Genomic DNA, 24,947 nt, shown 5'->3' with positions numbered 1-24,947 from the left:
GGGGCCTCCTGGTCAGTGTCTGCGATTTTCCTAGAAGATGCCTCAGGCCTCAGCTCAGCTTCCTGTGACCTCACAGACCCAGGGTCTGGGAGCTCAGGTTCTAGCCGTCACAGGTCCCTGCTATGGACCCACAGTGCTGGCACAGGACAGTTGAGCCCTTACCTCAGTGAGGACGTCCCTGAGATGCGACCTTCACTCCAACATCCCCGTCAGAATCAGGGTGCAGCCAAATGATAGTGTCCATTCCTGTCCAGGCCAGGTCACGTGAAAGCAGGACGTGCTATAGAACAGAGCAGGTTGGAGGGCTGTGTGGCTGAGAAGAGCTGCCCAGGAGAGCCGAGCAGAGCCTGGGTGCTGAGTGGTCTGGGTGACGAGTGTGTCACTGAGTAAGGGAAACCTCCACATGCAGGGAGCAAGGAGCCAGGAGAGCAGAGCTGCCCCATGTGCCCTCTCATGTCCGGGGAGATGCTGATGAGCAAGTGGCCTCCTCCGGTACCTCCACCTGGCCTCCTCCAGGACCTCCACCTGGCCTCCTCCAGGACCTCCACCTGGCCTCCTCCAGGACCTCCACCTGGCCTCCTCCAGGACCTCCACCTGGCCTCCTCTGGGACCTCCACCTGGCCTCCTGCGGGACCTCTGCGTGGCCTCCTCCAGGACCTCCGCATGTCCTTCAGGACCTCCACATGCAAGTTCCTCTAGTTCCTGCAAGAAGGGTGGACAGCAGTGGCCTTGCTGTGGGGTGGGAAGAGCACAAGTCACCTGAGGCCCGCTCCCTCCGTGACTGGGCGTCAGCAGTGGAGGGCAGGGCTTTGTGTGGGAGAGGGAGCGCTGGCCACAACGTCAGAGCATTGCCTCTCCTGGAGGGAGGCTGTCTGGTGTGCTGAGAAGACAGAGTGAGGTCAGGGAGGCTGAGAGTACAAAGCACCTTCGCATTCTGAGGTTTGGGTGCTCGGGCTGTGGTGGGTCAGAAATGACATCTCTTCCCTGGTGACATCCGAGCCTAAGTACCATTCCCTTCACGCCTTCATCCTCTGTTCTCTCAGGAGTCAAATGTGGCCAGAAGGCCCCGGGAACCACACATAGAGGCTGCCTGGATGCAGCCATCATGGTCAACGTCCTCATGCCCTGACCACACCTTCTTTGCTGGGCTACGTGTCAAGTAGAACTTTGTGATTGTTTTGAAATCTATCATCTGTCATCTATCATCTGTCCACCTACCTACCTGCTGCAGGCTTAATAAGATCAAAGTACTCTCATTTTCCCCAAGCATAAAAAGCTGAGAGAGGACAAGTGATTTCATTAGGGCCACAGAGCTTGAGAGCAATAAAGCTGTGATCTGAACAGTGTTAACTTAGTCCCCTTCTGTCTAGACTCTGACTGTGGAACGACATATTAGAAAGTGCACCTTGGCTTACAGTAGCAAACTTCTGGAAAGTTCTAGCTTCTTAGGTGGATGGTTCTGTAGAGTGCCTCTGTTCGGCCCAAGTCCTGGGTGTCAGTCAGGGTACTGGTACCTGTACAGAGGGCATTAAAGACAGGACTGGCTGAGGGCGAGGCTCTCTGCCACTTCCCACCTGACACTGGACAACTATGTTGACATCTCTGAGCTTCAGTTTTGTCATTCATACTGTGAGAACCAACTTCTCACCCACAGGGCTGCTGCTGGGGTTATGTAAGGACACACGTCCAGGAAGCCCAGCGCCCGACGGCTGCGTGTCCAACTCTGGGCATGACGCAGAGCTTCTCCTTCTCTCAGTTGAGCCTCCCCACCCAGCTCTAGTCACACGGGGCTGGCTCCTGCAGGGCACCACGAGAGCACAGCCCCCTCTGCACACAGGTGACCTACAGCAGAAGCAGCACTAGGGCCGATGGCTAAGAATGTACCAGGAGGCTCTCATTTCACCAAAGCAAAGAAAGCCAGGAAACAATCTGACAATGGCCACCCAGAAGCTTGGGTGCTGTCCATCGGCAGAAGCTGACCGTATAGTTGTGGTGGAGTGGCTATTTGTTAGTATCTGTTAGCCTTCAAAATATTTAAGTTCCGGGTGGGGCTGAGGGTGCACCCTGTAATCCTAGCTGCCAGGAGGCTGAGACAGGAGGGTTACAAGTTCAAGGTCAGCCTGGGCAACCTGCGAGACTCTACCTCAAAAGAAAGGAGGAAAGTGGGGGGTGTAGGTCAGGGGTAAACACTTGCCCAGCATGTGCGAGGCCCTGCTTTCCACCCCGTGTACCACACACAACTACACACACACACACACACACACACACACACACACACACACACACATACAGTAGAGCCCTGACAGAGGACCACTGTGAGCACGGCAACCCTTTCTGCCAGCACCTGCTGCAGGAACAGGATTGTTATTGTGCAGCCTCATTACAAGTTTGCACCTCGTTAGTAAGACACTTCAGTGAGTTGCAAGAGGACGTGGGTAAAGGCAGGAATTTGGCGCGTATTCAGGAATTCTGCCTGCTTTTCACTGAGCGAGAAGAACTGAGGTCTTCTGTGGTAGAGGAGAAGTGGAAAGGTTCAAGTCAAGCACAGTTACTCAGGTGCTCTGCTTCGTGGTATCTCCGGCGGGAATACATTCACTGTCTCAGATGCACTCTGCTCTCTCTGTCTAGTAATAATTTCAACATTGAAGAACTGAGACTTCATCAAAAATATGAAAGTAGTTTCTTTTTCCCTTCCATCCAGAAAACATTTCACAACCACAAAATGCAAACGAGGTTCAGTATCAGGTGTTGCGTAGTGAGATTCCAACGTGTCTCAAAATGAGTGAACAGGTGCTCCGCCGACCAAGGGCCACACAAGTCATTCTCTTAATGTGTGTCACAGGGGTACCTGGGAAAGCTTTGTGAGTTCTACTCAGTTTTGCTGTGAACATAATTAATAATTCTATGGCAAGACTTTATTTCCCCAAGTCTTGCTCTATAAAGCGGCAGTGTAGGCAAATCTTTACAATCACATCACTTTCTGTGACATGAAACTTAAGCATGCTAATTACAGACAGCATTTTAGCTACACCCTTTTTAGCAAAATCTGACTTGCTTACGCACTCAGACAGCCAGAAGGCCTTTGACAGGCATGTCTTCTGGAAGAGTGGGGCAGGTTCACATGCACAGTGGCCCTGGGAGCCCCTTCAGCTCTGATTGCTCACACTGGAAGCTCCGGATCATCTCCAACAAAGTGTGACTTCTGATGCAAACCTGTGTTTCCCAGTAACTCTTATGGTAAGCCACCAAGTGCAGGAAACAGAACAACGTCAAGGGGAAGAAGAGCTTTGTTCAGTCCTGTGACACAATAAGCTACAAAATAACCCAGACAAGACATCCAGCTGGTCCTGTGTGACGGGATCAAGGTGGATACATGTGAGCACAATTTTGTCAAGAATCTAGAGAATGCACAGCACCAAGATTGGCTCAGGTCTGAGCTAGGGACTGTGGGCGACTGTGCACCAATATAGGTTCATCCATCGTCACCAACCTACCCTTGGGCGGAGGCTGTTAAGCCTGCTCAGGAGACGGCGTGAGCATGTGTGCAGCCAGGGTACCTGGGAAATCTCTGTGAGTTCTACTCAATTTTGCTGTGAACATAAAAGTCCTTTAAAGACAAAACCTATTGGAAAAGGGAGGAAAATGAATGAACTACCTCTAATAAAACCCTACTACGCATCCCTGCATCTCTAACTGGCAGTTTTCAGATCCCATCTGTCCCACAGAGGGGTTCCTTTCTAAGGTTCTCAGGGTTTAAGTTTGAATTATGAGTTCATGAGATTTTTCTTTTTTTAATATGGAGATTTCACATGAGTTTCTGGAGAGGGTTAATTTGATTTCAACCTGTTGCTATCCAGTGCCAAGCACATGTCAGACTCTGTTGTCAGTAAAATAGTCAATGACAGTGAGTCAAATAACCTACCCTCCCCCCTTGGAAGTGGCTTGCTAGTGAGGTGGGCAGATGGTGCACACCCAGGTGAGATCCTGGCTCTTCCAGTCCCCACTCCCCAGCCCTGGGTGAGGGTCCTTCCATTCCTGGGAAAAAATGGTGTTCGGCTGTTAGTTTTACTGAGAGCTGGGGAGTGGCATCTAGATGTAGTTTTCATTGGTATTTTCCTAACTATTAAATTAGTGCTAATAGTGTCGAACACTTTTTTCTGTTAATCTGCCATCAATGTGTCAAAGGCATGAGTAACTGATATACTTAAAAACATACTCAACCCTGTGCACGGAAAAGAAAGGGAGCCCATCTCAGGGGCTGTACACCCTGAGTGTGGTGATTGCACAACTCTGTGGACTTGTCAAAACACAGAAATGCACACTGGAAAGGGTGAATGGTATTGTGCATTCACTCCACCTCAACAGAAGAGATACGACACACAGTCAATGATGGAATAGGGTAGAACATCATGAAAGTATCCTTGACATCCTCAAACGGAGAAGGTGGCATTGAGGCAGGGCCAGATATAGAGGAGAACTTCAGGCATGTCACCCTATTTTAATACAAAGTTATTTTCCTTTATAGGCTGCAGGAAACATATGCTCCTCCCATCTGCAATCAAGAACTTCCACTGGCAACTGTCATTGAGAAAGGGAAAGAGTTTAAATAGTCACCCAGCAACACACAGCTAATGTCAGAAATGAGATTTGAGCCAAATATCCTGTCAGCAGAACTTGGGCTCTGAAGCCAATTTCCTCCACAGTCAGCCTGAAGCCAACGTGGAACTGGCCCCGTGGAATCTCAGGTTCATGTTAAGTTAGTAACATGACTCGGGTCCCTAGCCTAGATGGTGCGGTGAAGCCAGAGCTGCCCGGGGAGCTCACGGGAGCTGGTTTCACCTGTGCATCTGCACAGCCAAGGACACAGACTCCCAGGATTTTTTCACCGGAAACTTTTAATGGAGAACATTCTTATTAATATGAGAAGTTTCTCATTGAGTGGCTACTTTTGCAAACTTCAATGCTAGAACACAGAACAACTGTTATAAATAAGAGCACATTTAAAACTAACGAAGGGCAGTCTATCCTAAAGAACCCTGTAAACCAACATCACTGTGTATCTACAGGTTGAAAAGATTTAAATGCAGTGTCTGGAGTCCAGGGCCTTGACTGACCGGTGGTGTTTCCAGCTGTGCTGGATTATGATGGGAGATGGCCACGGTTGACCTTGGGTTTGTGTGTTTAATTAACTTTGGACAGTTTGGGGTCAGTCTTTTGATTATTTCTCCTTTGCTGGCCTTTCCTAATCCTGAGCTGTTGGAAGTCACGCCCAGCTGATGGGCACACTCCCTGTTTGGGGACTCTTTATCTCCGGTGGTTCCACCTTGGATATTTCAAACAGCTACGCAACGAAGTTCAATGTCTAATTTCCATGACACCCTTTCAATACATTCTGTCTCAGGAATTTGTAGCTTCCATCTTTAAAAGCAATTAATTTGTGCCTTTTTAAAGCTTTGCTAAGGGTTTTGAGTGAATTCAGTTCTAATAGCTGCTTAGGTGCACATTGGCTGATTCCAGCTCCTTGCAGCCCTGACCTGGCCTGGATGATGGCTTTCCTGCCGCTCTTCCCTTACCTGTCCTCATGTAGGGCAACCCCTGCTTGGATGCCAGCCCTGGAGAACCTTGCTGGTTGGGTGCTGGGTATTGTGTACCACCTACCTCTCCAGCTCTGAGGGGGTCTGCAATGAAGCTGCTTTAAATCGTTGGATCCTTTTGCATCAAGCTCTTGGGATGTTTTAGGGGGACCATAGCAGTCTTAGTGCACAGCGACCCCCACCCCACTTCTGCAGCGAGACCCCCAGTGTTCTCCCCAATGCCTCACAGATGACAAAGCTTCTCAGCCTGGGAGCTGCTCTGTGGCCTCCCTTGAGCAGCACCAGGCTCTGTCCCCTGGAGTCCTGATGGGTGGTTCCTGATGCAGGAGTTGATCAGTACCCCAGTCAGTACTCAGGGACCCTTCTAGGATCCCCAGAGCCCCTCCTGTCCATCCTCCCCCTCCTGAGGGCTCGCTTCTCTGGTCTTGCCATGGATGGGTGCTATCTCCTTACCAGGGAATCCTCTGGGCTCCACCCCACTTTCCCTCTGGGTGCAGCAGACAGGGAGCCCTCCCTGGGCACACTGGCACTGCCACAGGGCCCTCTGCTTCCCAGCTCTCAGGGTCGCTGTACTCTATCACCTGAGGGCTGCTGTCTTTCTGATTGTTGTCTCATTCATTTTTCTCTTTTGGTTGTTGAAAGAGGGACAACAGTGATGTCCCCTAAGTCTGTCCTGTCCCCAAACAAGAGCCCTTCATCTTCAACCGAAGCAGAAATGCCCAGGGCTCACGGGTTCTCCTGCCTTAGCTGCTGCTTGTCCTCCTTTCCTTCCTCTGAGCAGGGCTCTTTAGCACCTATTCACTCAGCTCTGACTTCCGATATCACAGGGGAGCTCAGTGGACATGTGCTGCCCCCCATGAGCTCAAGTCGCTGCTGGCTTTTTTCTAAAAATCAGACGTTCAAATATTTAGTAAATATCTGCTTCAGAACAGCCACTGTACTAATGAGCGTGGAGAAGAAACCGTGTAGCACAGTATTCCCTTCTTCAAGGATCATGAAATAGGTTAGTAAGATAAATAAGTATAAAATGAGAGCAGAGAATAGGGAAGGGGAACTTCAGAAATGCGCTTGTTAAAATCATTATTTGAGATTGTTCCTAAACCACATTGAAATCTAATTCAATTCATATGGAAATTAAGTGTCAATTCATTCCCCTGAGAGCCTAGGTGCCTTCTTATTCTCAAATTTGAACTTGTACTAGAGGATCTGGACTGACCACCCCCCAGTTCACCATCTTCTCCCTGTCTTCTTCTGCCACACAGAATGAGAAGCAAAACAAAAACCCTCTTCACGTCCCCAACAAAAAAAATAAAATATAACCCCAAATGTTACAGGCTCTCTGGTACCTGTGCATCACCTTGTGATTCAATTTGAATCAATGATACCCGTGTCAGGAAAATGGACACCATCGGAACAGATATCTGTCCTCTGGGTGTTCATCAAGACAGAACACAAACAGACAAACCAACTAAAAACAAAAGACAAAGCAAACAAATAGAGATGTATTAGCAGAAGATATTGGACACTCCCCACTCTTTCCTTTCTTGAAATGCAACAACTGCAAGGTCTGCATATGGAGCAGCCACCTTGTGACCATGGGGACATGCCACATGCTGATATTGCTTGAGAGTGGAGTAGAGGCTGGCCTCCTGGTGCTGTTCGGCATGAGCACCCAGGTGTGCAAACACAGCCCCTCCACTTACATGTGCCACTGAAATAGAGACCAGTCCAGCCCTTTCTGAGGTTGTCTGATAGTAACGCATTTTCACTGATAGACAAACCATCTTCTTTGGCTAAATTCCCGGGAATGCAATTCCTAAAAAAACAACCACGCACATGGTTTTTCTGCAAGCCTTCCCCACTTTTAATGACAAGATCCATTTCCTGTCTGTAAAATCAAAGGCAGTGGGGCAGGATGGGGAAGCCACGGGACTTGAGGTCTGATAAACGTGGGTGAGTCCTGGATCAGCCACCTGGGCGGAAGCTGAGTTGCTTCTCTGGTTTTTTTTAAGCATCTGTCACTCTTATGTTCCTTCATTTCTCTTTTGATTACCGTCTGTGGAATCACATTCATTATGGAAATCAAGAATCATTAAGAAGTCTTGTCCTCAAAACATGTAGCTTTGCTCTTCTGGGCTCAGAAACCCACACCAGAGCAGCTGGCTCTGAGCCCTGTGACTGCTCCAGTGACGAGTCTATGCAAGATCAGGTGACTGAGGTTGTCCTCCATGGCTGTGGGTCCCACTGCCTCATCCATGGAGCATGCAGTGGAGACAGGACTGTGCGGGATTGATAGGTGAGTGCAGTAAACATCTACAGCTGCGGGCAAAGCCCTGGTCTCAGACGAAGCTTTTGAAGTTACGGAGACAACCTGGTGAAATTGGCTCATGTGAGCCCCAGCAAATGTGTGGTTTTGCAAAATATCATTAAATTGTCATGGCCCAGTCATTCCTGTGATTATGTAAAACACTTGAGCTGTTTGCCCAAGCTCGTGAAACAAACTTCTTATGCAAAATGTATTGATTAATAAAAGATGAGCATTATTAATTCAGCTGTCCTTGCCCCATCTAAATCCCAGCAATTTTTATTTCTTTTATTCACACAAAGCTTTTGTTTTTGAGAAATTTCAGTTTTTAGATGAAGCTATGGTATAGTGCAGTCACAGACAGTAGCTGAGAGGCATGCTGATCACGTATTTTTTTCCCCCAGTTATGATTTTCGGAAGCATTTCATTAAAGTGACTTCTACACCAGGGTTCATCCCATGAATCAAATCTTTGACAACAGCATAACGTGCCACCTGCTCATCACATAGTTTTCAAAAGTCTCTTCACGTGTTATCAATCAGTGTTTCTGAAAAACATCCCTGCTTCCTCTGCACTGGGAACTGGGGGTCAGGGTGCTGTGAATATGGATGAGAACACAATTCTTTTCTAATAGCGCTTAAAACTTTCTGATTTGTAAATTGAAAAAAGTAAAATAACATCCTCTGCACACAGAAATGGAAAAGGCTAAAGAAAATGGCCTTTGGTGAGATTTTTGTCATGCTGCAGGCCCTTGGCTGGAAGCAATGTCCCCCAACACCCCTGCACCAGCTCCCCTTGCAGACAGCGTGGGGAAGACACCTCGGAAGTACCTGGGGGAGAAGCCGTGCTAGCTACAAATAGTAACGATCAAAGTCCCTGTGGGGGCAGCTGGCTTCCCCATGATGTCCTACAATGTGCACTGCACATACTTAAACAGAGTCAGGGAGCTATGACACTCAATCTCCCTCTGTTTAAAAAGTCATTTGTAATAAATCTCTTCTACAGCCTCTCCTGGACTTCACATTCCCTTCATTGCATGGTTTTGCACAAAAGGCTCACCAAAGACTGTTCACTCTGGACTCTCTTCTTTGGGCTCAAGTCTGTAAGCTTTCTCCTAATTATTATTGCATCTCTGTGACACATCCCTTTGGAGCAATGACGGTAGGGACAGGGGCATGCTAAGCGGGGTTGTCTCCTCTGTGAAGACAGAATTAGAGCCACCCATGTTTGCTGATTTTGGAAATGAGGATGCTCAATTTGCAGGGTGTTTGCACATGGGCTGCAGGAGGTCACCGGACATTCTGAGCCTGCTCCTTACCTGGAGTGTGCAGTCAGGGGCTTCAGCCCAGTGCTGAAGCTGCAGGACACCCTCAGTGAACCTCAGGCTACCAGTGGGCACTTGTGGTGTTGGAGGAGCATTAAACCCAGTTCTCCATGGAGCACCGTGGACCCTGTAAGTGATCAGTGTAGTTTTACACCATAGGCATCTATCCATGCTAGGCCTGTGGCCCTCCAGCCAAACAGACCTCTGGAGACCTCATAGCCTCTCTGCCGTTCTCTATGAATGACTTAGAGTGACCTCAGTTTCCTCATGATGACACATGGGCATGGTCAAGATTCAGCTCAGACTTCATGGTAGCTGGCTATAAACATCCACTGAAATATCCCTTGTCACTCTAACAAGATACAAAATAGTGCTTTCAAGCACTCCTGGGGAAACTCTGGAATGTGCCTTCCATCAGTGGGTTCAACTGCCCTTTCAGGAAATAGCTGAATCCAGGAAAATAGAGCAAGTCTTACAGTGTCCAGTTTCCCCCAAACTCTCCCAAAACATCATGGACTAAATTTCCAGATTTCTTTCTGAAACTTCACTCTCACCTTTGCATAACTGGTGCTGCCCCCTACTGACCAGAACCTCTGTCTCTACAATAGAGCAGTCAAAATACAGACTTTAAGACCATGCACAGAGTGCCAAGGGGATACATTGGCATTGTTTTCTTTTGTTAATATACTAACAGAAACTTAATATTGGGACCCAAGCCCATCGGAGAGGCAGGTGGCTATGTCAGGGTTTTATTAGTTTCCTGGGACCTCCTTAAGAAAGTTAGGCAACCCAGGTGTCACAAAACAACAAGGGTCGATTCTCTTGTGGCTTTGAGGTTGGAAGTCTGAAGGTACCTACGGTGAGGGCAATTATTATAGAAATTAATAGGCAATTGCGTGGAATCCACGCCACTGGACTCTCTGGAGACAGCACAGCCTTGACTTCCAGCCTTGAGAGCCACAGAGAATCCACAACTTCCAAAGTTAACAAACACTAGGGGTAGAGTTCAGGACCCCTGTGGCCATGGCTGTGAGCTCTGGTTCCTGGGGCTCCCTTCTTTCCCCAGTGCTCTGCATCTGATCCTACCTGACGATGGGGGACCTTCCTCCATTCTTCAATTTTAAATGGAATGTCTGAGCTCCTTTGGGATCCAGAGCAGTGAAGCTCTGGGTTCTTTTCTTGGATATGACTTCTTTTCTCTGGAGCTACGGCTGCCTGGTGGGGTGGCCCTGCACTCTTGGGAAAGGATGAGGGGAAGGAAGGAATTCCAAGAGACCAGGAAGTCCCCGAAAACCTCCTCTCACCCGCATTCTTCAATATGGATCAGAAATACAAGCAGCCGGGGGGGCGGGGGGCAGGGGCGGGGGGCAATCCGTATTCTCTGGTGGTCCAGGAGAGGAGACTGCCCAGTGGCCACCAACCACAGCAGGATTCATCTTATCTGGCTTCTTCACCCCTTTTCAGCTGGGACTTGACGTTTGGCTTTGTAAAATGAAATTGTGAAAAATAGGAATTTTAAGGATAATTTCTTAAATTACCTTTAAAGTAATTTTAGAATCGTAGCAACATTGAACAGGAATTACAGAGAATTCCTATCTACCCTCTGTTCCCACAGGCATTCATCCTTCTTGATTATGATCCTCCCTCCTCCCCCAGCAGAATGGCAAAGTTTTCATTTTTTTTTTATAAGTGATAGACCTACACTGAAGCACCATAGCTTCCAAAGTGTACAGTTGCACAAATGTTCATTCTTCATGTCGTAGGTTCTATGGGTCTTAATGAATGTAGGCCAGATATCCACTGTGGTAGGAGCACATTTCAGCACCCTGCAGACCCTCTGTGCCCCTACTCATCCCACCCTCCCTCTGACCCCACCAGCCACAGATCTGTCCTGCCCCTTCCAAGATGCACTTACAATCTTGCAGCACACAGCCCCTCAAGGATGGCTTTTCCTGGGAATCTGTGTTCATATCTGTTTTTCCATGCCTTGGCACTCATTTCTTTCTAGATATAATAATATTCTTTGGTCTTGGGGGTTCCCCAATTTATTTTTCTATTCATCCTACTGAAGGACATCTTGGTTGATTTCACATTTTGGCAATTTTGCATAAAACTGCTGAAAACATCCATGGGCAGATTTTTGTTTGTTTGTTTGTTTTTTGGTACCAAAGATTAAACTCAGGGGCATTTAACTACAGCCTTATTTTGTATTTTATTTAGACACAGGGTCTCACTGAGTTGCTTAGCATTTCACCATTGCTGAGGCTGGCTTTGAACTCTCAATCCACCTGCCTCAGCCTCCCAAGCCACTGGGATTACAGGTGTGGCCACTATGCTTGGCTACCTGCAGGTTTTTGTGTAGAGGTCAGGTTTTCACTTCTTGGTAAATACTATGGAACACGGCTGCTGGATCTATTTAAAGTATGTGCCTAGTTTTAGGAAACCTTGAGCTCCCTTCCACAACATTCTGCATGTCCACCAGCAATAAATGAGAGATCCTGCCACTCCACCCTCTCATCAGGCTTCAGTTCCATCGGAACTGAATTTTCTTTTTTTCTTTGCATTTTCCCTTTATGTCCCTATTGCTTTTCTCCAATGAGACAATGAGAATCTCCAGGTTTTCTTGCTTTGAGCAAAATCAAGAAACTAGAATGAACCAATGCAGCCAGGGCTACGGGATTGCAGGGACCGGAAAATAGGATGCTGAATGACAGGGCTCCAAATCACCCAGCGTGGGTGAGTCTCTGCTAGGGAAGTGCTGCTGGTGCATATCTGGAAAATGAAATCTCAGATTCCTAAGGTAGGGAGACAGGAAGAACCAGCAAGGGGTGCCCTTCCTCTATGGGACTGAAATCCAGGCACTTCTTAGTGAAATCTCTTAATTTGCAGGAGAAAGGGGGAAATGCCTTGTTTTTAAAATAGTGTCTGAACAATGTCAATGTAGACCCCGCTCCTGTGGCCCCCACCTCTCCCCTGTTCTGAGAGGGATTTAGTGACCTCAATTCCATAGGACTCAGGAAGAAGCAGAGGGGGGAGGGGGGGAACAGTATTGCTAGTCATTTTGTGATCGCTGCTGTGTTTGAACTTGAACCTGTGACAGCCCTCTGTGGCCATCTGGGGACGAGGTCATCCAAGCCTGGAGAAACAGAGAAAGAGCTTGCGTCCTTGAGTGCAATGTGGGACCCTGAATCAGTGTCCTGTGCTTCCCACTCAGGACATGCCATGTGATTAGAAGTGTCTTTATGCTTCACCCAGTTGGAGCTGGCATCTGTTATCTGTGGTGGACATCACACAAACTTCCTAGAGAGATTTTTCTCATCTCATAGTAGAACATAATCCAGGAAACTCGCATGTGTCCTCTAGTGCCGCAGTCTGGCTGGGCACAAATCACGAGCCACTGAAGCACGAACAAATTTTATTTCTGAACTCCACCAGCACACTCCACACACGCTCCCCAGGAACTATCCCGAACCCTACGCGGCTCCTCCAGGAATCAGCCACCGGAAATATCTCCTCCGGAAGTCCCTCCTCCTGCACTCCCCCAACCAATGGGAACTCTCCGGGAATCCCTGGGAATCCCCATGAGAACTCCAAAGTATCGTCCCAGGCAGATAGTAATGCCTCACCTGTCAACCAATACTATCGGCAAAATGCCAGGGGCCATTCCGACTCAGCTGTGGCTCTCAGCACTCTAGGTTATGACGAGCAGAAAGAGACCTTCCTTCTCTTGGATTTGTGGTCATTGATGGACATGGGGAGGATGTTAGGAGAGTCATTTCTATGAGGAAGGGTGGCTGATGGCTGAGGGCTGAGGATTCTCTAGTGTTCTCTGTCCCAGTGCTGTAAGCCAGGCTGCACTTGAGCTGCAGATGTCTTCTAAGAAGGAGGGAAGATGAAGAGACTGGCTCTCTTTCTTCTGTTCTGTGAGACCAGGTCTGGTCTCTCTCGTACCTTCCCCGCCCCTCTGGCCCTCTCTGCTTCTTCCCGGGTCCTATGAAACTGAGGTCACTAAATCCTGCTCAGATACACAGGTGAGATGGGAACCACAGGAGTGGGGTCTACATTGGTGTTGTTCAGACAGTATTTTAAAAACAAGAAATTTCCCCCATTCACCTGGAAATTGGGAGATTTCTCCAAAGAAGTGCCTGGATGTCTGTCCCACTGAAGGAGGGGCACCTGCTGGGTGTCTCCCAGGGCCCCCCTCCTCTGGAAGCTGTTGGCCCTTTATACTACACATGCTACTCTACTGGGCCCCCACAGGTGCTGGCCTTTCCTGTCTCGGGTCACATTAAGCCAGTGCTCCCCTTGATTCCCTCCGAAAGTGTGCCCACCACCAAACGTGCTGCATGGTGATGTCCTAAGACAGGGAGGTCCCCAGAAACTGGCGAGGTCAATCTCTATTGAAGACAGAGGCCGCTCTATTTTTAAAACTCCAAGGAAAAAATTAAAATAAGAGATAATTCAGGGTTACTTATTAGCTTTAGAAGGAAATTTTGACTTCCATTTGTCCAACTTTTTTTAAAAATCTATTTCTGAATATTGTATCACAGTGGAAGAAATAATCCCAAACAAAATCAAAATGATTTTCTGATAGTTTTGATTATTTCTGCTTTTTCTGAAAATAATTTCTATGAATGTGGCAAAGGTCCATGCTTTAGCGGCTGATTTGATTTCACTAAAAGCTTTAAAAGGTTTTAGTGAAATCAAATGAGTTTTCCTCCCTAATATTTTTGTCTCTTTATTTCTGGGGGCACTGGGGGTTGACCCCAGGGCCTCATACATGCTACAGGAGCAGGCTACCTCTGAGCTACATCTCCTGCCCTTTGTTTTTATTTCTGTGATTAGTAAAAGGAGAATTGGTGTGCCATTTTGATGTCATTAGATAAAGCTTACATGTACCCAGCTCTGTTCACAACCAGATCTAGGCTCTCACATCCAACTTTGGGGCCATCACCCTCTAATGAGGGGTTTTTGATTCTAAATCACTATAAATCCCATCTACCTTCCCTAATCACCACCATCTCAGAGATGCTGGGAATTTAAAATGTGTTTGGGTGTACATATTTTTCAGTTTCTAGTAATGAATGGAAATTCGATCTGTGATTTCTGGGGCTTTCAGCAGGACCTGACGTAAACCACACCTACCCTCCACAAACCATGTTTAAAAGCACCTTCATTTTAGTAAAAAGCTGATCCAATGTCAATGCAGTTGCACTTCTTTCAAAAACACAATTATTTCATGGTCATTAGACACTGTGAACCCTTGGTGCCTTGGTGTGCTCCGCAGTGGCCTAAAGCAGGTATACATGTCTGATGTCAGGTTATGGTTAAGGTCAGGCAGGGGGCAAAATAGGACCCCAGAGGAGCTGACACCCTGGAACCTGTGGGATCTTGGGTTGGGCATTAGATTAGCCAGGGCACCATCAAGGTGTTCTGGTCATAAAGACTATTGCCCACTGGGTATTTTTCTAAACAATAATAAAGAAATAAAATTAATTCTTCATTATTTAGTAAAGATGAAGAGTTGGGAGGCTGATTGAGAATGTGTGTGGGTAGAATAGTGGGGTGAGGTTTACTTATGCCTAAGGTATATGGACTAGGGAAGATTTTGTGTGCAGATCATGTGCCAATTAGGAGTTCTGTCCAACTGCAGGTGACATAGACCCCTCCCCACAAAGTAAATATTACTTTTTCTGTCATATATCCTAGGCATAAGTGATAGGGCTGGTAGTGGAATCTTAGCGTTACTAATCCACACAGGTCCTGATTTCTCTTAGTGCTTTGCCATCCTTAGCCCCTGGCTTTAATTCTTAAAGCTTTCTTCCCATCACAAAATGACAACTCTAAACCAGCCATTGCTTCCACATTCCAAACAGGAGGACTGGAGAGGTGAGAAGGGAAGAGAACAATTGCCACTTGAGTCAGCTCCTTGTTTTAGTTTTATTTATAGGTGTCACTTAACGTCATCACAGCCTTTATCTCCACCTCACTGGCCAAGCCTGAATCACATGGTAATGTCAATCTGAAAAAGAAACTGGCCTAGGAAGCTTTTGTTTGGACATATTTTCCCAGCTGGGAGCAGTCCTACCCAGCCAGGACTTTGCTGAGTAGCTTGATTCACAGATGAGATAACCAACCCCACAAAGGGCACAGGACTTTCCTGAGATGTGCAGAAAAGGAGGGACACAGACATATGCCAAGAACCTCTAAGTTCACAGTTGTTCTACCCCTTCTCACCTATTTTATCCATAAGGAGATATTCAGGAATTCTAAATCCCTAGAACACAAATTCTGCTGCTCATCCAAGTGGATCCGGCTTCTGTTCCCAGCATTCCACAAGGTGATGGGCAGAAGATACTGGTTTGCAAAACAGGTGGGGGACTGTCCACATGGAACAGAACCAGAGGACTGATTTGTCAGGAAACAAAACAAGAAATGGAGACCAACGTCAAGCCAGTGCCTGAGGTTCACAGCCAGCGCAATAAAACTTTCTGACTGCACAAATGGTCTTGTGGGTTTTGATTGACAGATCCGACCCACTATAAAGACCCTGGCTCTGCATTTGACTCTCTCTCTCTAAACTGAAAACACATCATTTTTCTTCTCTGTACATGTGAACATTTAATTGAACTGTCAGAAAAGGCTAACATATAGAATTAAAAGAGAAGGTCCATTGCTTTACTCTGTGTGTGGAAAACGTCGTTGTTCATTTTCGCTGACCTGATTTTCATTTGTGTTGTACAGATGAACACATTTCTGAGAGTGGTCTATTTAGGTGTATGGGACAGCCCGTGAAACATGATCGTGCAGCCAGACAGTGAGCACAGCCTGGATTCCTAGGCTGCATTACCACATGTGACTGTCCTTTGTTTAGTGAGAGTAATGTCACAATCTGCGAGGGAGCGTGGTTACAGTTAAAGTGTTGCAACCATGTTTTCCTATTAGGTTTTTCTTCTTCACGAATCTGGAAGTCAAAGCCCAGGCATTAGTGGAGGATGAGAAGGCATCCATCATCTCAGATTGAGCACCCCTGGGGGTGTGGAGATTCTCCACTCGCAAGTCCTTATGGTCAATTATCAAGTTCATTCTTCCATGCCCCTAGCCTCCGACATGGGTCCGCGGCTTAAGTAGCAAAGAATGGTCCCTCTGGCCTTGAGGTGGGAGAACTGTAAAACATATTGAGATCAACAACCCCCAGCCTGTCAGGGGGAACTCCCAGTGAGCAGACAGCTCATCTGGAACAGCTCAATCAAACCAGCTCAGGTCCCAAACTAGGCCCCAGATCTGCAGGGCTTAACCTGCTCTCTGAAGGCCGCTCCTTTCTGCCTCCCACAGATGCACTAGTTTGTAAAACAACCATAAAAAAATGAATTGTTTGCTAATGTTTACCAATAAAGAGACCTGGTGGTCAAATGATATATTCCTGATGCTTTGGGTAAATCTGGAGGGTCAGGGACCCCATGTCTTCAAAGCAATATCCGCGTGGGTTTTAGATGGGTGCATTTTTTATCCCTGAGACTGACCAAGAAAATTAGCAGCGATTTAACATCCTAGAACAATGGACAGTCATCCCCTCTCCATCCAGGAGGACAGAGGTCTAAAATCAGGGTATTAGCAGGGCCACATCTGTTTCTTCCCCCAGATGGACCTTGGCTTGGGCCGGACACACTCTGTCCCTGCCTCTGTCCCCACACAGCGTCTTCCTTTGTCTCTATCCCAAACCTCTTTTCTCCTTGTCTTGTTCTTTTAAGTAAGAACACCAATCAGTAGATGAGGACTACTCTAAAGCCAGAATGATCTCATCCAAAGACCTTATCTTAATTATAACTACAAAGACCCTATTTCCAAAGGGTTCCCCTGTAGAAGGGGTCATGAGTGAGACAGCTGAGGGAATCTCCTGGCTCCGCTGTGACAGGACACGTAGTCTATAGACCCCAGTCTTCCCGAGCTCTTTGCCTTGTACATGGCCATATTCACCACGCCTACCCCACCCCCCAGGCACCTGAGTTTCCAGTACTTGATTCTAACTTGTCTGACACGCCACGGTTTTGAACTGGCAAAACCAAAATTGCACAGGGCCAAGTTAGGAAGGTAAGAAGGTGTGTTCAAAGCTGCCGTCACACAGCAAATAGACTGCCACCTCACCTGGTTCTTGGATTCCCTTAAGTCATCTCTACTTCCTGATTACAAGTCCCAGAGCTATTCTGGCCTTCATTTCCTCATCTGTAAAACAGAAAATTTAAGTTTCCTGCTTCAAAGGGCTGTTACAAGGACTCAATCAGAGCAGTATTAGGAACACCATGGCAACCCTGGCACCCAGGTGCCAGCCAGCAGCTCTCAGCCTGCTCTGAGAGTGACTCCACTGCAGAGAGCCTTCATGGTCAGGGCCATGCCTCCTGGGCAGCCCACCATCAACCAGTGGGTATGAGAAGACAATGACACTCAGGCAGGGAAACTCTGCAGGCTCAGTGGCTCTGTAGCACCACCTCCATGGCTAAAGCTGCTGGGATCTCCAGTCCTCCAAGGGTCCTTGTGCTGGGAACTTGGTCTCAGTGTGACAAGGTTCAAGGTGAGGCCTTTAAGAGGTGTGGTCTAGGGGAAGGTCTCTAGGTTGTTGGGGGCATGTCCTGGGAAGGCAGTGCGGTCTCCAGCAGTGAGAACAGTGCGTGGTGACAGGAGTCAGAGCCTGACCCCCTCTCTCTGCTTCCTGGAAACCAGAAGCATAGCATTTTCCCTCCCCCAGGCCCCTCCACCATGATGCTGTACCTCACCTTGGGCTCAGAGCAATGGAGACAGCTGACTGTGGACTGAACCTCTGAAACTGCGAGCCCCAAGTCAACATTTCCACCTCTGAGTTGTTCCTGACAGATGTTTTAGTCACAGCAAGGAAAAGTTGACTAACTTAAGAATACTAAAAATTATCCCCAAATTTAAATAAAACAAACAAAACAAAATGCCTGGTTCTGAGCATCAATGAATCACGTAATGCCATCTCTGTCCTGGAGGTGTTCATTCTTCCTGGGAAGCTGGATTTCTCTGATACTGTGAGTTTCCTTGAGAGGACTTCCGAGGTAGCAGCTCATAGCCATTTACGTCATGTCTGTTGAGTCTTTTCATCTACTGCTACACAAAATCCCAACTCAACAGACTTCAAAGACAAGAGTCGCCATCTCTCTGGAAACCCCAGGGCTTCTTAGCTGGCGGGTCAGCCTCTCAGGTACTGTCAGGCCTGCTCTGCTCTCCTCAGAGTGGCTGCTCTCTAAGAAGCTGTCTTCCTGCCAGGAGAGCCAGCCAGTCTCCTAACCCTGTTCCCAGGAGAATTTCCTGCTTATCATCTGATCCAAAGCCATCAGAGGCCCAACTGTTCCTAAACTAGTTCCCAGAGAGGAACTAGAACATTCCACTGTCGACTGTGTTGGTGATGACTCTGTTTGATGGCAAAGGACTGGGTTCAGCCAGAAGGAATGTACAGGCAGTAGCTTCTAGAAGTGTGATCAACACCCTTCCCTCAAGATACAGACAACAACCAATAAGGTGGGGGCACTAGAGAAGAGTAGTGTTACCTTAGATGAGGTAGAGGGAAGTGATGGGAGGGAAGGGGAGGTGGGGATAGGAAGGACAGTAGAACAGAACAGACATTATTACTGTATGTATATAGGTGAGTGCATGACCAAGGTGATTCTGCAACATGTACATGCAGAAAAGTGAGAAATTATATCCCATCTATGTATAATATATCAAAGTGCATAAATGCATTCTACTGTCATGTGTAATTAATTAAAACAAATTTTAATTTTTTTTTTAAAATGATACAGACAACAAGCGATTCTAGATTAAGACACAAGTGATTCCTAAAATTTCCAGAAGTTTCGAGCACAAATTGTATTGGATATTGTCAAATTTTCATGACTGGTAAGAAGAATGCTTTACATCTTTCAATAGATAAAATCTATTAGACTGAAATATGGATTATTTCAGAAAAATTCAGCTCTCTTCTGGAGTTCTATGAACCTCTTTCCACAATGTTTATTCAACCTGATTTTACTGATTTCGCACTGTGCCAGACACATGTTTCCTTTGAAAAGAAAAACAATTATGTGGCTGGCCATTTCTTTTACACAAAAATTTTTTTTTAAGAAAATATGCCCATACAAACACCTCCTCTTCAAATCCGACAACGTTTGCCACATCTCTGCCGTGTGCATTTCAATAGCCCTGATTCACTGGACAGAAGCCAAACGAGGGGTGAACGTCTATTTGCTCTGATAGAGGAGTTATTTACAGGTAAAAAGGGAGTTATTGGAAATCCAGTTCATGGGGGAAACTCTGATTCCTGACAGTGGAGGAACTGGTGGTATAGAAGTGGAAGGAAGGCTGAGGACAACAGGCAGGTCTTGCTGGGCTTGCAGAGAAAGTGACCAGGTTGTGCAAGGTCCAGGCTCCTAGGAACTCACCCAGACTCAGCACATTTCTAGGGGGCGCCATTTAAATCAAACTCATGTGAGCTGCGTGGGAGGCTGTCCCACCTTCCTCCACATCCAAGGCCCTAAGTTCATGCCTCTGGCTGGAGGCACTTAAGACCCAGGTGACTGGAAGCTGTCCCTCATCTGTCAGAATCTGCTGCAGTGGAGGGAGTGGGAGGTTGGGAGGGGACAGGGGACCTTGATCAAGCCCCTCGGGCCCTGCACTGGACTTGTGCTGTCATCCTGTTGGATGGACTTGGCTTAAACTCATCCCCTAACCTGAGGTCTTTCTGTCACTAAAGGATGCATGTGTATTTTGCAAGTTGGTGATGGGAATGCACTTGGTATTCTAGGGAGAGACAGGAGTAGGTATTTTTAGAGTGGCTTTATCTGCTGACTTTTGTCACAACCTGCCTCCAACTCCCCATTTCCAGAATTTAATGAGATATCAATTTCACTTTATTTTAATTGAGAAAGTTTCTTGGATTTTGAAAAGACTCTAGAAAAGTGTGGAAGAGCCTCTTCAGTCTTCTGTAACTTGAAGAAGGAGAGCCAAGAGCCTTAACTCCTTTTACTTAAGTGAGGAACACATTATGCCAGGGTCTGGGTCTCCACATCCATTTCTAGGTGCCCAGAGGGAGCTCAGGATTTCTCCACCATTGCCACCAACTCCCCTGCCAAAAAGCAACAGGATCAGTAGAACTTTTTAGTTCTACTAAAATATTTATGCAAATTTAATTTAAATGCAAATGAGCCCCTATCCTGTGGTTCCTGGTTATCCAGGAAGGCTCCATATTGCTATAGAGACCTGGAATGTCTGGTTGTGCTGAGAGCCATAGCCAAGTCCGAATGATGCATGGCATTTTTGCCAATAGTATTGGTTGAGAGGTGAGCCATTAAGATGATGCTCGATTGATTCAATTGTATATTAGACCTTTACTGTCCACCTTGGCCTGCTACTTTGGAGTTTTCGCAGCCATCTTCCTGGGATTCCTGGAGAGTTCCCATTGGTTGGGGAAGTGTGGGAGGAGGAATTTCTGGAGGAGGGATTTCCGGTTGGTGGGTGGTGTGTCCCGGGAGAAGGCCACATGCATGGTGTTTGCGGGAGTGCAGAGAATAAAGGAGTTCCTGTTTTGAACCTACAAGGCTGTGTGGCGGCTCAATTATTTTGTGCCCAGCCAGACTGCAGCATGGTTGGAGGAATTATTCGAAACTTCACTTGATCTGTCCAGGGGTCCTCCTGTTTTCAGTCTGGTTCGTCCCTCAGTTTCTCAGCATTCATGGTGGTACTAAGTCTGCATGCACAGTCTTCTTAGTGGTAGCTCTGTCAAACCATCTCTCCAAGCCATGTCTGTTTCAATGCAGTCTAGGACTGTGCAGTGTAGACTTCATGAATAAAGCTTCTTCATGCATGAGAGAAAAATATTCTCCCACAGCTGTTTCTGTTAGGTCTTTCCAAACATAGGGTAAGTACTCTATATTTGATAAAAGGATCATAAACAATGGCAGGTTTGCAGAAGCAGGCTTTCTGAGAGACACAGCAAGGAGGAGAGCCCTGAGTATGCTTCTGTGACCCCACCGTACACACTTATAGAAGCAGTCACTGCAACTTCGTATTACATTGCATTTGCTCTCAATCATCTCCCAGTCTTGACTCCTATCTCCAAAAAATCTAGTAGTATATAAAAGTCTTCATATGTTATTTATTTATTTTTTCAAAATGAAGAGTCTAGCAACATAAAATTTGAACCATAAATGTTCTAATAAACATGATATCATAACACATGGTCTGAAAGTTTAAGAAATAGCAGAATATCTGCCACAGAAAACCCTATCACTGAAGGCTCCACTTCCTATAATCCACAACACTTCACTAGTCTTTAAGGTATTTCCCTGCAGGTATTTTCCTTAGTATTTCTCACAGGGAAATAAATAGACCACATAGTAACACAAAACTTGGCTTTATCTTAACTTTTTGAATAATGCACAAAAACAAAATTAACATCTTAAAGTTTACTGAACTCTTACTTGGTATCAACTATCTGCATTATTTTATTAAATCAGCTAACTATAGTGTATACAGTACATACCTAATTTACACGGGAGGAAGTGGAACAATTTCTATTGAGAGGTGATGTAAATTATATGATTTTATATGAATGGTAAGTAGCAGGGTGAGGACTTGAATCCAGGGCGACTCTGAAGAATCTGCAATCTCAGCAGCCACGTCGTGCTAGGTCCCTCAACACTAGATTAGCCCTTGACAAAGGCCAGCCCTGAGTCTGATGTGACACCAATAGAAAAGAAACCTAATGCATTGGTGGGGGCAAGGGAGGAGAGAAGAGTGACCTCAGGCTTCTCCTCCTGATTGGCTTGCTCATCCTGTGAGGCTGGACAAACCTCGGCCACAATCGCTTTATTTACGCATTTATTTTACCAATGCCATAATTGTTTTTTCTTAATTGTTTATGAGTTAATTATGAAACTAAAAGTTATTCCAGAAAAAAATTGGCACATTTAAAATAGTCACTGGGGTTATTCAGTAAAATATAAGTATTATTGAGAAGAAGAGGTTCTTTTATTAATACTTTTAAAAATTTTGTTCTTTTTAGATACCATGACAGTGGAGTGTAGTTTGACACAGCAAACACACGTGGAATATACCTTCTCATTCTCAGGGTTGTACAGAATGTGGAGTTTCACTGGTCATATGTTCACATATGAAAATGGAAAAGTTATATCCAATGCATTCTACTGCCTTTTCTATTCTCATCTCCCCTCCCTTCCCTTCATTCCTCTTTGTCTAATCCAATGAATTTCTATAGGAAAATACTTTCTTTGGGGCTGGTTCCAAAGTTGGCTCTCCTTGTGGATCATGAGCAGATGTGTGGAGGGTCCTCTGCTGAAGATAGCTTGTGAACTTGAGCCTGAACTGCATCTACTTTCCAGATAGTAAGAAGTGGATTGCTGTGTTGAAGAATTCATTGCCATTTATGGGAGCATGGCCAGAGAACACAGCAGGAATCCTGAGACAGGTATCAATGGATCAGGGTGTTGAAGGGTTGGCTTTTGGCTCTCCTCCTGCCTCCTCCATAAACAGGCCCACTGGAAATATTTCCAAGAGAAAATATACAAGAAAGGGTAGGAACTAGTATCAACAAAGTAGTAAGATTAATCAACGTTGATTTAAATGTAAAAATTGACAGCTGAGTTTGGCCCTTTCTGTGGTCTCTTTGGATCCTCCTAGGTGAGTGGGAAATGTGATTGCTCTTACTCACCCTCCCTGTGCTTTTTGACAGCTCTCCTTCCCTCCTCACTGAGCATCAGAATGGCTTTTCCTTGCAATGAGCTTGCTGCATGGAGCCGGGCCCTCTCCTGGGATTCCAAAGACCACAGTGCAGAATGGATGCTACCTTTTTCAGTGTGAGTCAGCCCTCCCTTTGTCTTTGCTAAACACCACCACACAGCAGTGCTCAGAAATCCACATCAAACATCTGCCACCAGAATGTCCTCTGTCATCTCTCCAAATGCTCATCCCACAGGTTCACATGCCAAATGGAGGAGGAGGAGATGGCCCTGCCAAGGGGAGCCACAGGTGACCCTCACAGAGCAGGAGAGGTGCAGCACCACCAGTGATCTGGGGGGAAAGGAGACCAATGTCACAGGGTTTAAAAAAATTATCTTCAACGTTTTGCAAGAGAGCATTATTAAAGGAGGCTTTTCAGAAAGTACAGTTAAGGGCGTGGGGGAATCTCTGTAAGTCACCTTTGTGGTGGGACTTCCTAATGTTTATGCTGACAGCCACTACTATCACCTGACAACATTTTTTTTTGCCACAAATTTCTTCTCCAATGGTGAATTCTTTATAATACATTTAATTTTACTCCTCAATCTGTGTCTTTGTTTAAAATGTATTTGGGAACTGGTAGGTCAGCCTTATGCTAGATTCCAGAACTGTGGCTGAGATCAGGAAGCAGAGGACTCTCATCCTCATGGGGTTACATTTTGTGAAAGGACACAGGCAGTGGATATGGAGAGGAGAACATGATTTCAGAAAGTGCTATAAAGGTAAAACAATATAATACAATAGAAGACACTTAAGAAATTATGACAAAAGTAGATAGGATACTCATTTATTAAACAGATTACTTTCTAATTTTCTGTTGCTTCTTGGATCAATTATATTGTATATTTTGTTATTTTTCTAGGACCTTAGCTGTTTTTTTCTGAATTTCCACATGTTTAATATTGTTTGCATTATAATTTTCCTATTTTAATATCTGTAGGATCTGTAGTGTTGTCTTATTTTCAATATAGACATTTGCACTTTATACATTCTTGTACTTATTTTGCCATCTTCTGAGACTTGAATCAATTTTATTTAATGTTGGCAATGAAATATGTCTTGAACTTGGTGACTTTTTCTATTGCATATTTTTTATTCTATTTCACAAATTTCTGACCTTTTTATTTTCTTCCTACCTTTGCTAATTTCAAAAAATTATTCTCTGTAATCTGTGGCTTTTTGAAAATGACATCATAAAATGGATATTTGGTTTCTTGGTTATTCAGCCTCCCTTTTTTCTGTTATATTCATTCCAAGCTGGAGTGCTGTTCTCAGCATCTGTCAAGTCTCCATTCCTGTGCTAGGAGCAAGCAGAAGTTGGGAAGAAGAAGGAGGTCTACAACTTCTTCATTGACCCTCAGGGACACTCTGGTTTGTGAATCCCTGGAAATGAGCTCATGCAGGATGGATGGTCCAAGAGTCATACACCCCCTTTATCGACATTTCACAGCCTGGAGGTGTTGAGAGCCACAGCCAAAGGGGCCCCAGCAAACTTCCAGCTGCCAGCAAACTTCAGGGTGCCAGCTGATGATTGGCTCACAGCGGCCCCAGCAACATCTAGCTGATTGGCTTCTCTGTGGTGATGTTCTTTGGGCTGTTTCCCTGCCCTTCAGACTGCCAGCTGATGATTGGCTCACAGCGGCCCCAGCAACATCTAGCTGATTGGCTCGTCCAAGGAGCTGCTCACTGGGGGACTTCTTTGGCTCCACCCATGCAACCCAGCCAATTGGCCTCAAGAGTAGGAGGATTGTGGGAGGTGGAGAGGTTAGTGTGGGTGAGAGGCTTGGGGGAAGCCGGTGGTGGCAGTTGGGCTCTGAGGGTTTTTTCCTGAGGAGCTGTTTTGCTTGGCGTTTGTAGTTCTAAAAATAAAGTTAGTTTCTTTTGACAAGTGGCTCCTGAATTGTGCCCAGCCAGA

Source organism: Ictidomys tridecemlineatus, chromosome 2, assembly GCF_052094955.1.
Source record: "Ictidomys tridecemlineatus isolate mIctTri1 chromosome 2, mIctTri1.hap1, whole genome shotgun sequence".
NCBI lineage: Eukaryota > Metazoa > Chordata > Mammalia > Rodentia > Sciuridae > Ictidomys > Ictidomys tridecemlineatus.
The sequence above is the reverse complement of the archived record's forward strand: the minus strand, read 5'-3'. Positions refer to the sequence as shown.